This window comes from Pleurodeles waltl, chromosome 6 (assembly GCF_031143425.1).
Source record: "Pleurodeles waltl isolate 20211129_DDA chromosome 6, aPleWal1.hap1.20221129, whole genome shotgun sequence".
NCBI lineage: Eukaryota > Metazoa > Chordata > Amphibia > Caudata > Salamandridae > Pleurodeles > Pleurodeles waltl.
Window position 1 is genome coordinate 791521117 of NC_090445.1, and position 18529 is coordinate 791539645.

An 18529-nucleotide genomic window follows, 5' to 3' on the forward strand; every position below is an offset into this window, starting at 1 on the left:
GTTGGAAATTCTGCCTTTTATACTGTCTCTCACTATCTACTCATCTCTTTTGGACGTTCAAAAACACAGTCACAACAGACGTGCATTAAGGTGCACATACATATAAGTGGCATCTTTGAATGCACTTACCTTGCGCTTTAGCTGTTTTGATAATACCAGAGGTTTGTGCTTCTGAATTCTCATAAGTTGCATGCAAGATTTTTGTAGCTTGATACGTTTTACAAAATACTGCCATGCATTGAGGCTTACCTGTAGACCTAACCCCTGTACTAAGGCCCCAGCTAAGTAGCCCAGGTGGGACACAGAGCAGAAGTCAAGGTCTGTAGGTAAGTGATGAAACGTTTAGTTTTATTTGTCTTCTGAGCTGCTAGTTGTGTTGCTGTACCACTGTGGTTGGACAGTGTCCAGTCAATGACGAGTGATCAGCTCTGATATATCGTAGACTTTGACTTCGTTCACATGTCACCCTGAGACAACATTGTTGTTTTACATGTCACAACCAAAGGAGCAAGTCTTATAGTAATATGTATACCCTAACACATGACATTCTCACTCACATATTCATATGTTTTAAACTGTTAACAGAATCATTATGCATATTCATTGCATGATTATCTATAATTTAGCCTGTCAGTGTAGTAAATCAAATCCCATACAGTTTTCTTCACCACTCTATGTATGTGGAGATCTCTGTGTTCCAGGCATGGAGCCCTCTGCTGCAACAAACAAGAAATGGTATACAGGAACAGGAAGTAGGCCATTCCTGAGCTGCCCATTCACCACAAAATACTTCTACTCCATCCTGCTGGTTCTTTTTTCCAAGAAACTTCCAAACTGGGTGAGGTACATGAAGAGAGGTACAAAGCTTTTCCGATGAATAAGTGGAAATCATATTTGAGGCAGACTTCAGTAATGTGAGGGTCCTGACACTTAGGTTTCCTTAGCTACATGGCGTCCTGACACTGAACTGAGGAGTACAGTATAGATCAATATCTGAAGACACAGAACTGCTGCAGGGCAATGGGTGTCCATGTATGTAGACTGAAGTAGTGCTAAAATGGTGAGAAGACTTAAGGCACTGAGCCCGCCTGAAGGTATGAGATGTGCTGGGGATATACTCCCAACTAAATAAGCCACACCCCAAAATGACCTTACTACGCAGGGGGTATTGAAAACAGCCTATCAAACCTACCATACTGAGCTGGATTCTTTGGAGTAGCAAACAAACAGTGAGACTGATACATATTTGATAACAAATGACATTGTTGCCCAGTCATGTCTCCTGTTTATTGTATTTTGGTTCTCTTGGTGTTGCCTATATCATATATTGTACTGTCAAATGAATTAATTGATTGAATAGTTTTTTTTCTTGCTTTAAAACTTGCTTTATGTGCTATTTTATAATAAAATTATTGAAAAATTGTTATGAATGTGTTGGCAAAATGGAACTTTACATGAGAAAACTTAGATAACTTTAGGACTTTATTGAAGATATAGGGCCTCATTATGACCCTGGCGGTACAGAACCGCCAGGGTCAACGGGGGCGGGAGCACCGCCGACAGGCCGGCGGTGCTCCCTTGGGCATTCTGACCGCGGCGGTAACGCCGCGGTCGGACCGGGACAACTGGCGGTCTCCCGCCAGTTTCCCGCTGCCCAAATGAATCCTCCAAGGAGGCGCAGCATGCTGCGCCGCCTTGGGGATTCTGACACCCCCTACCGCCATCCTGTTCCTGGCGGTTCGCCCGCCAGGAACAGGATGGCGGTAGGGGGTGTCGCGGGGCCAATGGCATGGGCACTGCAGGGGCCCCCGTAAGAGGGCCCCGCTAGTATTTCACTGTCTGCATAGCAGACAGTGAAATACGCGACGGGTGCAGTAGCACCCGTCGCACCTTCCCACTCCGCCGGCTCGATTACGAGCCGGCTTCATCGTGGGAAGGTTGTTTTCCCCTGGGCTGGCGGGCGGCCTTTTGGCGGCCGCCCGCCAGCCCAGGGGAAAACTTGGAATACCCTCCGCGGTCTCTGGACCGCGGAGCGGTATTTTGGAGGGGGGAAGTCTGGCGGGCGGCCTCCGCCGCCCGCCAGACTTAGAATGAGGGCCATAATGTCATGTGCATTATATCAATTTTATAAAACTTTTTTGTGAGTTGTGTGCATAACCATTACTATCTGTCTACTCTACACTATGGTATGAGTTGATCGTACATGATTGACAATGCAAAACCCTACTTTATTAATATTATGTGATCAGCAAGCTGGCTATCATTAATTGTAGAACATATAAAGAACACCTATAACATCAAAAATCAAATTTCCAAAATTGTCAAATGATTGCTCTACACATCAGTCAACACATTTTGACTATTGACTCATATATAATTTCTCATTTCCCAACATAAGTGTATTTAAGGCTGGAGTTACACGTTATTTTCGATATCCAATGTGCAACAATGTCATTTTGCCATGTCTTCCAAAGACAAATGATTATGTTTGGGGGCGACATTACATATCCTGATGGTGCATAGTCATATAATATATATTTTGCCTTTCTTGCATTTCCATTGTAGGAAGCAGGCTTGGGTGTTATGCTGGGCTCTTCTTTTGAATTTTAAACAAGCATTTGTCATTGCAGAAAGTGTAAATTTCACAATTCATGTCAAAGGGAAATGGAGTGCTTGGCATTGCCATTACATTGAATATAGTCATCTTCTTCATACGAAATGTATGTATGTGACATTTTGGACATATGCACTCATCGTTTCGTTAATTTGTCTCTATTCCTTTTCAGCAGGCCAAACTAGTTCAGCAAGAGGAGAGCAGGACCTGAGATGGTGATCAAGGTAGTTGGCTGCTAGGCTTGGACTAAAACCTAATATCACCAGCGAGGAAGAGAAATGAACAGCCAGCAGGGAGTGTGCACCCATCCAAAGATGTATTTGGTCTGCTGCAAAAAGACACCAAGTGTGGGCTGTTGAGTCCCGTATGGTGGTGGAAGTGATGGGCACCCCATGCCAAGAGGAGGGATCCTCCTGGCCTGAAAGGAGATCTAACAGCAGTGTTCAGTAAGCTGGCCCCACAAACATCTGTGGCCAGGAGCACTGCCCTTAGTCACACTAGAGACCCTTCATGCGGAAGGAGCATCAAGCTGATCCTCCTGCTATACCTCTTTTTCTTCAATGTAACCACAAGGAAGATCAGCAATCGAAGAAAGTATTAGTCCCAGACACCTTTCAGCCCATGTGTGTTGAAACCAACCCAATTTGAATATTTTACAATGCCTGCTTTCAAGGAGGCCATGAGAGTTACAGCTGCAGGTCGACAATCCATCTCTTAGGATTGATATTGATGAGTGGGCAGATGAATGCCTTTTGAGAAATGCTAGTTGACCAGCACAGGGACTTATGTACACTTCCGATCTCTTTGATAGGAGGCATACACCTCAACTGTCTTCCCCTTCATGTCCACATGCTGTTGCAAGAACCCCCAGTTTGCCCAAATTGTCCCTCCCAACTGAGTGTTTCAATTTCCCCAGAAGGTGTCTGGTTTCACCTTTCTTAAACACTTGTCTGCTTCTGAGTTAGATTTTCATGCTGTGGTGAAACCAGAGCCTGAGGATGGCCAAAATGTTTCCCCTGGTCTAGGACACCAAATCAGACAATTAATCTGGGTTGAAAGTGTGACTTTAATTATTATTTGAAATATTACTTTTATTTCATTCTTTTAGTTTCATTTAGGGAGTTTCTGCTCTCATTCATCACCTTTTAGTTTGAGATAATGTTAATTAATATTCAGTTGTTACACTTTTCACCCATGTAACTGGAGTTTGCCACTAACTTTACTGAAATGTTTTTCTCATTTGCCTAACCACCCCCAAGTACATAATTTGAACCTGAGCTCGAGCACTATTTTTTCATTTGCCCATTTAACAGGACTGTCCCTAAACTACAATTTTTCATACTATTTTGAAAAAAACATATAAATGTAGCTACTGAAAATTAATAACAATGATGTATTGAATCTTTCTTGTGCTATTGCATTCAATTTTATGTCAATGGAGAGAAATTACAATTGATACGTAATCTGTAACACAATGCACGTATGCAGAAAAGTTTAAAACGTAGTTAACATAGCTGCACCTACCTGGAAACATACACAGTTCGATGTTTGTTGTGGCTGTTATTTAATTACAAAGGCAATGACTGGTAAAGTTTTAACATCATAAAATTTGTGGATCAAGCAAAAAAGTTAAATGGAAAATGTGTGAATGAGTGAGGTATTGACTGTTAAGATTAAGGGTTGGGGAAATGGTGTCTACATTCTTGAAGGCGACAGAGGTAGTTAGGGGGAGGGTTCATCCACTTCTCTACTGTGTCTATTGGAGGCTGAGGTTTTGTTTGCCGAGGTGAGGTAGTGAGTTTGTGGGCGGTGGCAGTGGAGTAATGTCAAGGTTTGTGGATCATGCAATGTGATTATTGACAGGGTTTGCTGTTGTTATTGGCCTAACAGGTTTTGTGGCACTTCAATTGAACCATGAACATGTCTTGAGCCTGCAGAATAACACTGGCACTTGTTATGGCTTTTATTACCTGCATGGCCAAGGTATCCAGCATTTCGCTCTCCTTCTTCCACAAATAAATATGCTCTGAGTGTAAATTTGACATGTTGTGGTAACATTTCATAACATTCTTAAAGACACGGGTCAGACTCTACATCAACCAAGGGAGTTTTCTCTGGTGAGCCACAATATATCCTGCAAGTTCACCCGATGTTATGAGGATCTACCACACAGATGACTGCTATTGGAAAATTGTTTCCTCCTAGTGGAAAGGATTTGGTCATGCCATCCCTCTGCATGAACTGCCATCTGACATGGCAACCAGACTGTCCATAATAGAAAGAGTTGACATCTGGGAGTTTGTGGTTTAGAGATTGTTGAAGGGCCAAGAGGTCTTTTTCACTAGTGTTGTCCTCTTCTTCAGATGAGTCAAAGAATACTGGAGTTGCATCTGAGAATAAGAAGTGTTCAGGGTAGGCAACGGAGGTACCTTTTGGTTATTCAAAATGAATATTGATGTTTCTTTCTTTCCCTGACTGCAAAGTGAGAGGAGTTTGTTTAGTGAACTACGTGATGATCTTACTGGGGTACAGGAAGCGTGATAAGAAAGTCTTCAAGGAGGATATGATTTCCACCTGGGACTGTCCTTCATCTTTTGCTTGTTGATGATGCATCATGCTTGCAACACCCTCTCCTACCAGGACCTGTAAGACAAAAACATAATAAGCTGTAAGTCAAAGCCCTTGATCAGACAGACTTGTTTCTCATTAGCTTCCATCAGGAGGTCACAGTTTAACATATCATCATGAATGAATATTTAACCATATGAAGTTAATATTTTATCAATACTGTGCTCTACAAATGTTATATGATGACATTTTACCTGCTACTGCCACAAATGTCTCCTTTGAGGAATGACCCCCACAACGTCAGCTACTGAACCAATGTCCTTGAAGCCAGTGATGGTAATATCTCTCCTGTTCCTGAGCTGCAGAGAAGAGCAATGAGAAAGTTGATTTATATCAGTTTGAGATGGAAGAGGACGGGGTAGTTGGCACAAATGGTGTTAATGCACATGAAACGTGTTGCATTCCATTCACATGGATAAAAGTGTCAAAGAACAGAGTGGTACAAAATGTGAGAATGGTGGATGGTAGAACATAATTGCTGCTGCTAGGGTGTAATCTGAGGTGTTGATTGTAGTGTGATTAACAGAGGCTTGGATTCTTCACAGGAATGTTCTCTTCAGCTATTTTTATATTACTGAAGCCACCCCAGGGATCCGCCTTATGAACTTTGGAGATCTTTTTGTCTTTGGATTTCAAGTGGAAGCGGGTCCAACCTCCCCTGCTACTTCTCACAGGTCACAGATTCCAAGTGCAGCAAGTTCAGTCCGCCGGGTACCCTATCGTAAGTCAAACAGAGTTCTGAGAAAAGCTGGGTGAGGGACCTGATTTGTAGGTCTCACCACCTTCTGGGTGAGGGACACTCTAAGACACTCCTAGCTCCTCTGTGACCAATGAGGTAAAGGATCCCAGTCCCAAGTTACCCACTTTTGCAGTAGTTCCTGTTTGCTTTTGCCTTACTGAAAACATACTCAAAATGCAATAAGTCGGGGCAGTGTCAAGATGACTGAAGTCTATAGCCAACCTAAACTTGGACTCTGAAGGCTGGGGATGTATAAAGAATTGGACTATGGTAATAACTAGTGTCTACCTTTATCTAACACTAAAATCCAGTTTGAAGCATGCAATGTGCCCACAATTAACCCAGAGACAGAAGTCTGGTAGGACAAAAAGAGGGTCCTTCAGCAACCAGACACAAGATATGGAAGAATTGAATTATCCTGACATCCTGTTTGCTCCCCTTGAAAGGTGCAACACTTTTACATGTATACCAGCTAGACTTGGTATGCAGGATTTGACACTGTGGTGTCAAAAGAATGCCTACTGCCCCACCCTGCATAGTGAGCTCAGAAAAGTCATTTCTGCCCATTCAGATCACCTATTTTGTGTTCCTGGGAGGAATTTCCCACCTCTTTCAAACCTCTTCCTGGGCTGAGCATAGGCTGGGAGTTGGCACAGGATAATGTCAATCAACCTTTTCACAGCTCAGGTAGGAATATGTTACCTTTCTAAAAGTTACTTTTCCTTTACACTTAGTAAAATCCAACTTCACCATTGAATTGGATTTGTAATGACTCTACCTGGTTTTCTACATAGGACAGTTAGGCCTGCCACAGTGAAAAAAGCTTTTAGGGCATCCCCACTGTAGGGACATGCTGCTGCTCTCCGTGGAGTGACGTATTTTTTACCTGTCAGAAAGTTTTTTACAACATATACTGTGGCTTATAGGAGAGTTAAATAAACCCATCAATGAAACATTATGGTGCAGCAAGTGAAGGGATAAAACTATCATGAATGATGGTATTTATTATGTCATGCTCTGGTCAAGCATTTCCCTGTTTTTAGCCCTGTATGAAATACTATCACCTCATAGCGCTAAATGTCTCATCCGCTTGACAGAAATTGAAGAGTAACTAAAATATAGGTATGGAATGGTAGGGAGAGCAGGGCAAAAGGAAGGGTTTCCACTGGTAAATGATTAACTAGAAATGCCCTAGACATATGTGTTGGAGATAGAGTGAGCAGGGAGGGAGAAATACAGGGTTCAATAAATGTGACAGAGTTAAAGAAATAGAAGGTAGGAGAGGGCAGGTGTGAGAAAGAGAAAGTGTGACAGAAAAACAGCAACATTCTAGAAAGAGCAGTAGAAAGGGAAGCTAAAGGAAGCAATAGAGTATAAACAGAATGAGGGCTTTGGGGCAAACATTAAGAAAGGAAAATTAGATAAATATTGTGGGAAGGAGGGTAATGAAAGGTTAAGTAATTACATAAAGAAGTGAGGGAAACAGAAATATAGACAAAAAAAGGAGAAATTATATATTTAAGATTTGACCAGTATTGTTGGCCCGGAATGAATTCAAAGGCACAAATATGCTCTGTTTTCTGAACCATTTCCTTCAGGTAAAGCTTGATATTCCACTTTGATTGTTGTTTTACCTCTTACCGTGGCTGAACAAATGTAATGACCTAAAGTGGTTCAAAATATACCACTCTTGGAAAATGTTCCTAAACATTCTCTTAGGGAGTACAGGAAAGCCACACTACAAGGTAGTCTTTAAAGCTCTTGAGGTTTTAACCAATGGAACTGTCCAAATGTGCTATTAAAAGCGCAAATTTAAATTCTATAGAATAAAATGATCTTCATGTAACACATCAGAAATCCAGGTAATTAAGGGCCAGTTGTATGACGGTCAGGTTTTGTGACTCACAAATTGCGATTTTGTGAGACTTAGAAACGCTGATGGCAAAACAGTGACTCAAACCCTATTTGTGATTCGCAAATGTGTCGCAAGGGACCTGTCTCATTAATATTTATGAGACAGGTCGCAATTTGCGACACATTTGGGAATGGCCAGCACTTACAGAGATGGTGGCCTGCTGGGGTCGGCAGACCACCATGTCTGTTACTGTTTTTTAAATAAAGCATTTTTAAAAAAAATGCAGCCTGTTTTTCTTAAAGGAAAATGGGATGCATTACAAAAAAATATGAAAAGTTTCCTTTTCATTTTTTCAGAGAAGGCAGTGGTCAGTGGGTCCAATGTGTGCTCTGAAAAAAATTGTGAATGGGTTACCACTAGTATGAAATTGGTGGTAACTGTGATTGCTTTGTGACAGCATGCCCAGTCGCAAAACAATCGTACATCCCCCTGCGACTCGCTATTAGGAAGGGATGCCCTTGGCACACCCCTTCCTAATAGTGACTCACAAACCCTATTTTGCGAGTCTGTAATAGGTCACGACTCTCAAAAAGGGTTGGCACATGGTACAATGCCATTTAGCAGTCGCAAACGGCAAAATGTGCCATTTGCTGTCGCTAAATAGTGATGTACATCTGGCCCTAAATTTCTACTCAGTTCTGACCAGTATATTCCTGGTCCCTCAATGCTTGAGGTAAATCTCATAATATTGATACACTAACCCGTCCTCATACAGTTGTAGAGAATTATCAAATTAAAGTATGACAGCCCAACTAGAAGTGTTGGTACCTTAATAAATAAAGCTGAATGGTGTGCATAGCAGTCATGCTGAGAACTCGAGAACTGTTAATTTTATTACTATGATTTTCCTAAAGCGAATTCCAAGTAGAAAACCTTTCATCATCATCATCAACATCATCATCAAAGGTCTTTATTTCCACACATTGGCCACAGGGACACATATAAAACTACATGATGTAGGATCCAGCATAACACAATCTGTTAAGACCATAAAATTCCTCTAAAATCTATCAGCAATCAACGTAGTCAACATAGTTAAAATCAATTTAAAATGTATACAACATTCATACAAAACTTTCAAGTTTGTATTTTCCAATCCCCAGGCTATAAATATTTGAATCAAATAAGAGACATTTTGCACATATGCAAATCACCACAGACTTATTTCCCTGGAGAAGCACACATTTTTGCCTCTCTCTTCATATTGCCATCAAGTATCGAGTGAGTGCAAAAATCACCAATCAGATGGTATTGTATCTTATAATCCTTAAGGTCTCTTTGTGCTCTCTATCACCCAAGTTTCAACACATCAGGATTATCCAGCTCCTCCTGCTGCTTGTTTAGGCCGAGAAGAAAAACATAACATGCTCAATAGTTTTTTTAGTGTCACCACAAGACAGACACCACAAGTCCTCTGCCTAAGTACACATGCCCATTTTGCAGAAAAAGAATGGAGGGGCAATGTCCCATACTAAAACTGTAGATAAAAATGGCTGACTAACGATGGCTCTATCTCATCCAGAAAGGAATCCTTCACTGTAAGAAATGTGTCAGTTAGAGAGTCAAATTAGTGTATAAAAGACACCTTTGCCATTACGTAGATTTAAATTGTACCTCGCGGGTCGCCCCAGCCTCCCTGGGATCATTCCACAATCTTTCTTTTACAATTGCTGACAGAGTGGCTTTTACGTATCTTAGCCAAGGTATATTTCATTAGCCAGGGATATGTAATATTTCCTCTAAGCCCAGGATATAGGAACACAATTCTGGGGTAGCCAAAATTCTCCTCCAATATAGTATGGGGCTCAATCCTATCCTGTCAGAGTTTGTTCTAAGCACAAAGTCCAATGGGAGCGGGGGTTACTTATGGGTAGCTTGCCAACTGGTGCATGAATCAATTTTCTGTTGTGACTAGGGGAGTCACATCCATGTGCTCCCACAGTTTAGTGCAATAAGAAGCTATTGCTAGGGCCTGGTGGTTGTGAGAAAACAGGGCTGATTGCAGAGGCCCCCTAACTTTTTGCCCCCATTTTCCACTTTTTGCTGGTGTTTTCCTGACTCTGATGGTGCCCTGGGTACTGCTAACCAGTCCCAGGGCCTGTGCTCTGTGTAAAATCAATATGCAAATTAGGCTAATTATAATTGGCTAAGTTAACCTACCTATTAGTCCCTAGTATATGGTAGGCTATGTAGGTTTAGGGACCACAGCATAGGTAGTGCACCCATAGGTGCACTGCTGAGGTGCCCAGTGTCATTTTAAAGGCAGGCCTGCCTTGCTGGCTGCTTTTAAATTAAAGTAATATGCAAATTTCGACTTTGGAATTAAAAGTATTTCCAAAGTCTTAAACTACCTTATTTTTACATATAAGTCACCCCTAAGGTGTGCCCTATGTGCCCCTAGGGCTGGGTGCCATGTAACTATAAGCAGGGACCTTATAAAAATAGTTTTATAAGCCCTGGTGAGGTAAAAACAGCCAAATTCGTTTTTCCCTCATTGTAGTAAATGGCCTTCATAGGCTAGAATGGGGAGACTTTATTTTAATTTTTAAAGTCTCCTTAAATGATGCATACCAAGAATTTGGTATCAAATTAATGGTTGTAATAAATCCCACAACTTCCAGTTGTGGGATTTAATATAACTTGTTCAGGTAAAGAGTTTTAAACTTTACCTGAAAAGTTGCCAGTTTCAGCCCTGCATTGTTTTTGCTGCTGTGCCCTGATTGGCCAGCCTCTAGGAGCTTGGCCAGGCTACCTTGATGAGGTGTGAAGTGGCCTGGCTTCACACAAAGGAATGTGCCTGTGGGCAGGAATCTCCCCTCAGCAGATGGTGAGGCAGGAAGGGGGAGGGCTGCCAAACTGGTCTTCAAAGGCAGAGAAGGACATTTGGAGCATCCAGCAACACCACCGCATCCTGCAACCCCAGACAACTAGGTGCCCCCTTGATTAGATTAGGAGAGGGCAGGAGAGGGGTGTGTTTATGATTTTTAGCCACACCAGTGGGTGGGCTCAGCCAGATGTAACCTCCAAAAATCAGATTCAGCCATGATGGATTTTTGGAGAATGTTGCCTCCTGGGATTGATTTTTGCCACACTTCCCAGGAAGTGGTCATCTCAGGGGGAAGGACCCTGCACCTGATTGGAGAACCAGGACCCCCCTGCTTTTCACCCAGGAGCAAGGATAAAACTGGCAGACCTGCACCCACACCTCAGTTCCCTACCACATCCAACAAGGAAGAACAAAAGAAGAAGAAGGACTGCCCTGCTGGACCCCTGGCCTGCACCTGGAACCTGCACTCAGAAGGACTGCACCAGCTGCACACCTGGGCTTCACCACAAGAAGGACTTTGCCTGGCTTCAACTGGTTCAAGGAGGGACTCCCTGTTTGCTACAGGTGAAAAATTGCTGTCCAGAATCCCCTGCACCAACTCCTGAAGAAAGGGACCAGCTGACCACTGTCCAGTGGCCAAAAAGGAGTTTGTGCCAGGTGCATTCTGGGAGTTGTAGTCCGCACCCCCCAAGGACCATCTCTGAACTTCTGGACCCTTGAGGTGAGCTGTGAACCCCAGCGAGCGTATCCAAGGAGGGCTCCATGGACGTCGGATCAAGATCCAGGTTTACCCCGGTCGAAGGATTTTCACCTCGAAAAAAACGACTAAGTCCGAAGGTAAAAATCTCCACCGAGGATTCCAGCATCGCGTATCCGGAGAAGGGTTCCAGGAGGTCGGATTGGACTGGCAGGTTCGTCCCGCTGAAGAAAATCTTCGAAAAAGAGACTAAGGGGGTTATTCTAACTTTGGAGGAGTGTTAATCCGTCCCAAAAGTGACGGTAAAGTGACGGATATATCACCAGCCGTATTACGAGTTCCATAGGATATAATGGACTCGTAATACGGCTGGTGGTAAATCCGTCACTTTTCCGTCACTTTTGGGACGGATTAACACCTCCTCCAAAGTTAGAATAACCCCCTAAGTGTGAAGGTAAACTTTTAACCGAGGCCTCCTGCGGCCTGTAGCCGAGCAGGGCTCCATCGCGGTCGGCCTGACACTTTGACTTTGCCCCGGTCGAGGTGCAACCAGATGACCCGATTGGCGCTTTTTGTTTCTAGGCGCTAAAAAATAATAATTCTTAAAAAATTCATATCTCCGGTTCCCCTTATCCGATTTTATTCGTTTTGGTGTCATTTTAAAGATAAAAATATAATCTATTTTTATAAATTGGTTTTGGATTTTTAAACTGTTTCCTGTGTTTTATTTCATTACTGTTTTGTGATATTTGAATGCTTTACACTCTGTCTCCTAACTTAAGCCTTGACGCTCGTTGCCAAGCTACCAAGGGTTGAGCTGGGTTTAATTTACTGAGACCTAACTGGACCTAAGTGGAGGTTACTGGCCTATTGCTAAGTGTTGGTACCTACCTGCCCTTACCAATAACCCATTTTCCAACAGTGGTTGTAGATATGTATAGCCAGCAAAATAGGTTAGAACTGTGAACTTTCCAACAGTTTGGTTATTCCTCTGACTACCTGTTCCATTTTTAATCTACACTACGTGATATGAGTTTGCCACCCAAGATGTTCTGTTACTGTGATGCCTAAATACTCAAAGGTGCGCTCACACTCTAGTTGTGTCCCTGCTAGCATAGGGGTTGGCCTAGTTGAGTCCCCAATGTTCAGAACCATGTACTTGTTTTTACCAGATTCTTTTCTAAACCCTTCTGCTTACAGAAACACTCAAAATGATCCAACAGTTTTTGAAGTCCCATTGGTGATTTAGAGAGGAGTAGAGTGTTGTTGTCAAACAATGAGGGCAGGAACCCTCATGTTTGCCAGACTATATGTGTAATTTTCACATTAGTCCAGAAAGGATACTAAACCAATATTATATAATGTAAATAACATAGGGGTGAGTACACACCCCATATAACTCCTCTGTTGACAGGTATTGGATCGGTCAACACACCTGCTTGGCCAAATCTAACCTGTGCATAGCTGTTGTCATGCATAATGTCTAGCAGGTAGCTGGCCACCCTCATTTCTAAGAGTACTTGCCAGAGGGTTGATATTGGCACTAAAGCAGAATGATGATCCACAACAACAACATAGAGATGACCACTGCCCAAGATGACCACTTTCCAGAACAACAACTGAAGTTGAAACACTTGGTTGAATGTGCTTGTGCACTCTTTCATTGTAGCATTAAGTATCACTGAGAAATTGGTGCTCCAGATATCCATTCCACTCATCAATAAGTCCCCTGGGGTTTTATCTAACTTTGGAACTTTATTAGGGACAATTCCCTTAATGGCCAATCTTATTTCATGGACAGATATCTCCAAGGCAACAGGCTCTTCGCTTTGTTCTGTAAACCCATGCATCACAGCCTTAGTGCTTCCAAACTCCTCCTAACTCCACCATACTGCTGTACTATCCCAAGGCCCTTTTGTTAGTATTTAGGGTCCATAAAGTCTCTCTTCTGCATGCGTAGACTGGAGAAGTGGGTAACCCAATCACTAGCTGAAATAAAATATTCTCACAAGACTCAGCTTTAACCCTAGCACTAATAACCTTCATCCCTTCTTGCCAAGTAAATCCTTTACATTTCTAGTACAGGCAGTCTTCTCCAATGCTTTATAAAGTTGCAGTTCAGAAAATAGGGCTTCAATCAGGTCCAGCATGTGTATGTCTTTCCGAGCAAGTTTAGTTGCTTAAGTGGTGCCATCATGATGGTTCTTTGCTCTGACATTTACCACCAAATGCCAACCACTACACAGAATGTGCCAAAAGGAGATAGAAATCAACAGAGAGCAGGGTCTGGATGCTAACTGTTCAATTACTATTCAAACCTTCCCTTACACTGGAGGCTGCCGGTTTTTCAGCTCCTCCCTTTTGACTGGCTATGGAGTTTGAGACTTTTACTTTGTTACAGGCCTTACATCCACATTCTCTGTGCACAACAGAGATGTGCCCTCCATCATGTCTACATGTGTCAGTGTAAGCAGTTCTTACAGGTTGTTAGAAATGCGTTTTCTGGTTAGCTAGGGTATGCACCTAAGCCAGGCAGAACCCACCTATTCTAGTCAGGGCAAGGGAGTTACACGTCCAAGATAACCCCTGCCTACCCTGTTGGTAGCTTGGCATGAGCAGTCAGGCCTATCCCAGAGGCAATGTGCAAAGTGTTTGCACAACACACGTGATGCACTATCCCCATTACAAAGGAAATACAACACCAAGTTATATGAAAATATACTGTATTGAACACAACACAATTATTAGACCAAACACAACATGTCAGGAATATCCTGCTACCCAAGCAGTTGTCAGAACGTTACACATTAGTTACTCTGCAGAACCAGCAGTAGTCGCATAACACACAGGTTACTTATTATTCTGCAACATAAGCAGTAGTCAGCAATCACATTACACAAAAAATGCACTTGTCATTAAAGTAAATGCCCATAACAGGAACATCAGATCCTCAAAAACCATATGGCAAGTTAGCGAGCCATGACACCCTAGTGGCGCAGGTCATAGGAGAACACATGAGCATTGTCGAACAACCAATCTCCTGAATACCCTTAAAACAACAGCACAAATGTATAGGCTCTTTGTCAATATTCTCACCAGATCCGGTGAGTACGATTGGTCTTCCGTACTGGAGGTAAAACGAGGTAGGCCAAGACAAGGACAGCCGTGTCCACACTCTCAGAGCTCCTCCACTCCGTTTTTCACCCTCGTGGCAAAGTGGGAAAATTCGGGGCTGACCGGGGACCTACTTCGAGGATCACCCACCCCGGCCTGGTGAGCAGCTTCCACAGCAGCCTGTGTGGACAGGGGCCTGGCGGGGATGGTGCAGCCTCCAACGAGGTTTCCACCCCCTCCGCCCTTGAGTTACAATAATGATAAAGAGGGAGGGGGGCCCAGCGAGCCTCGGTCCTCCTTCAATCAGGTCACACAGGTCTCTATTCCCAAAAAGGGTTGAGCTTCTCCTGGAGCAGGTACTGAGCCTTCTGGGGCTCCAAGCCGGCTGGGCCGATCCTGAGGCCAAAATGGAACCCTCAGATGGCAGGGACAACTTTGCAGGTTCCCCGTTGGGCAGTGGTGCCGCGCCCTGGCTGTCCTGCCCGACCGGCATGCGAACTCACGTTCTCCCTGGGCTGCGGTGGTGAAACACCCAAAGGAGGTGTCTGCTGGTGCCCCGGCGGCACTACCTTCTGTGCTTGTCACCCCGGGGGCACTATCAGAAGCACCCTCACTGCTATCTTCGCCAGGCCATGCCCCAGGGGTCCTAAGCACAGAGCGTTTCCAACAAGTTTGCGGCTTACCTCAAGTAAGCCACTCATGTCGCAGTGGTGGTCCTCAAAGGTTGGGAAAATCACGTTCAAGCGCAAAACAAACAGGAAGAAAGCACTCTCAAGGCACTATGATAATTACTGCAGAGCGCTTCTCCCAGTGCTCAACACAAACTCAGCAAAGCGTCTTCCAGGTGCTATAAGGTAAAAGGAAGCACTCCTCGTGCTTTAAGTAGTTGCAGGGGTCAGGGGCCACAGCACCCTGCCCTTGGGGGACAAAGTCACAACAAAGGAGTGCAGGTGGCAGGGTCCAGCAGCAGGCCAGTGCAAGGGGGCTGTAGGCAGTTGGCAGTCTCTCCTAGTGACCCAGCAGGTCACAAGTCAGCACAGCAGCAGCAGTCCATGGAGGTTCCTTGTGAGTCCTTCCAGCAATCTGTGTCCAGTTCCAAGTAAGTTCCAAAATGTCACCAAATTGTGGGTAAAATTCCCCTGTACTTATACTCAGTTTTACAATGTGTCCACAAAGGAAGGGGAGAGGAGGTTCCAACCAGTTACAAATGGTTCTGGGAGTGACCCCTCTCTCCTCCAGCACATGCTCCAAACATCAGTTGGGGGTAAACTACCCTATTGCGTGAGGCCAGGGCACAGCCTTTAAAAATGCAGGTGTGCCCCGCCTCTCCCATCTCTCAGCCAAGGAAGACTATTCAGAATGTAGATGCACCTCTGTGACATCTCCACCCTCCCTGTGTACAGGCTGTCTGAATAGTATGCACAAAGCCCAACTATTAATCTGCCCAGATGTGGATTGGAGTAAAGCTGCAAAACATCAGAGTCATAAGCACAGAGAAATGCTCACTTTCTACAAGTGGCATTTCTATAATAGTAATAAAAAAATCTACTTACACCAGTAAGCACCATTTCTAACTACCATTACAACCATACCAAACATGCCTACGCTACCCCTCATAAATAAGACAATACCCCCTACACATAAGGCAGGGCATTTCCAATGCAATCCTATGAGAAGGCAGCACTCACAGCAGTGAGAAACCAAATAGGCTGTTTGTCACTACCAGGACAGGCCACGATACCTGGCACATGTCCTGTCTTCTACATACATAGCACCCTACCCATGGGGCTAGCTAGGGCCTACCTTAGGGGTGACTTACATGTAGTAAAAGGAGAGTTCTGGGTCTGGCAAGTAAATTTAGATGCCAGGTCCCTGTGGCAGAAAACTGCGCACTCAGGCCCTCCGCCATCAGGCCTGAGGCAGGTTTGAAAGGCTACTTCAGTGGGTAGCGAGAGCAGTGATGCAGGCCCACTAGTAGCATGTAATTTACAGGCCCTGGGTATAGAGATACCACTGTACAAGGGACTTACAGGTAAATTAAATATGGCAATTAGGTATAAGCCAGTCATACCAACTTAAGAAGGGCGAGCACCTGCACTTTAGCACTGATCAGCAGTAATAAAGTGCTCAGAGTGCTAGAGCCAACAGCGAGAGGTCAGAAAAAATAGGAGGAAGGAGGCAAAAAGTCAGGGGATGAACCTGCCACAAGGGCTAGGTCCAACAGAGTTCTACATTGATTATTCTCTGTGGAGTTCATTGGCATGATTGTAGAGGCCAGGCCCATGTCTATAGCCATGTGCCTGTTTCTTTGGAACTGCTTTGGATTCCATCTAGTATTCTATGATGATTTTGATCAAATGCAGTTGAAAAAGCCATTTGTTTACAAAAACGTTAACTTAAAGTTTAGAAAAGGGGGCACACCAACATTCCCTCCTCCCTCGTTCTTAAGTTATATTTATGTTCTACATCGTTTTGAATAATGTTATTGGCCTAATTTATCTACATTCTACATAGGCCTCATCTTTACAACACCCCATTTTCCAATAATCTTTCTGAAATATTCTTGGGGTAAAAAATCCAAACTACTTTTACAATTGCACTTTCAACAGTTTTAGGCACATACTGTGGTTAAAATACACTACTAGATACTAACTTTCAATCACAGTACTGTAGGGAAACTTTTCAAAGATGTCTTTAAATGCCATTATAGAGTGAAGAAAGCTATTGTTTGAGACAGAATGTTTGTCACAAATTTCCCAAGTAGGAGCAGAATGACGCCAAAATGCATCATGCTCTTTAAAACATTCACATTTTGTACCAGTCTCACTGATTACAAGAGGAGAATCCCAGTGCCACTATTTTCATTTGAAGTTATTTCTATGGGACCATACCCTGTTACACTATACTGTTATCTGCAGGCCTATTGGAGTAGGGGTCATGGTATTGCCAAACCTAGATGCCTTCAGAGAGGGTGAAGAAAAGTGCCTGAGATAGTCATAATCTATACACCTCTCTTGTAATGCTTTTCATTGTGCAAATTCGGGGCCCAGAAAAGCAAAATCTGATGAATCCAAATTCACAACTAAAGCTAGTCATCAAATCAATGCATTTAAATAACATGAAGCACATTAGGGTCCACAAGGAAGACATAGTGGGGGTTAAGTTTTCAAATGGTAAAAGTTTTTTAAAAGTAGAAAAGGTTTACAGATTCAAAATCTTCAAATTAGCTCAATCTATAATCGATAAATTAATGCATTAGGTAAATATGAAGTTCAAACTAATCAAAGTTCCCCAATTGAAAGAAAAATCAATATAAAGTTGTTTCAAAAGAAAAAGGTTAATTAAAATCAGTTCTCCCTAAAGAGAGCACCCTACTCTGTTAGGTTCTGGGAAAGGTTCTGAGTTCTCAACTACACTGCACTAGCTTACATCATACAATTCTAACAAGTGATACACCTACACATGTTTCCCATAAAACTCTCCAATCAAGTTAAGGCACACACAGAAAACCTAAGCTCATTATTTTCTTAAGCATCTTCATAATGAAGCTTCTCTAAGTGACCTTCAAAGTTACAGTTATCTGCAACACAACAAGATTCATTGTAAGTAAGGGCTACATGTACGTACGTTTTGCGACTCGTAAATTGGTTGCAGCGCTATTTGCGACCGTGAAAAAAGCGAAGTGGTATGTTCCAGTGCCATTTCGGAGTCCCAAATAGCGATGCGACCAATTACCGAATCGCAAAAATTTGCGACTCGCAATTAAGAAATCACAATTTGCAAGTCGCAAACCGCATGAACGAGGCAGTCGCAAATTGCGAATAGTCGCAAAAAGCCTGTTTTGCACACCCAGATTAGCACTGATTCCAAACAGGTGGTAACCAGAACCAAAGTATAAAAGCAGACCCAGAAGGCATCTGGGTTGCTCAAAATGGCTCCACTCTATGTGATTGCATGGAGGAGGCGAGTCCAGGCTGCCCAGCAGAGGAGGAGAA

General features: G+C 43.3%; 1 long non-coding RNA gene across 1 annotated transcript in view; it reads right to left on the reverse strand.

The window, feature by feature from the left end:
- Nucleotides 1–4161: 4161 nt before the first annotated feature.
- Nucleotides 4162–18529, reverse strand: part of LOC138300265 (uncharacterized) — a 96332-nt gene continuing 81964 nt past the window's right edge. Inside the window, exons 2-3 of the long non-coding RNA XR_011204897.1 lie at nt 5437–5541; nt 4162–5257 (exon numbers count right to left, since the gene is read on the reverse strand). This is a non-coding gene — a long non-coding RNA (uncharacterized lncRNA). The remainder of the gene's footprint in view (nt 5258–5436; nt 5542–18529) is intronic.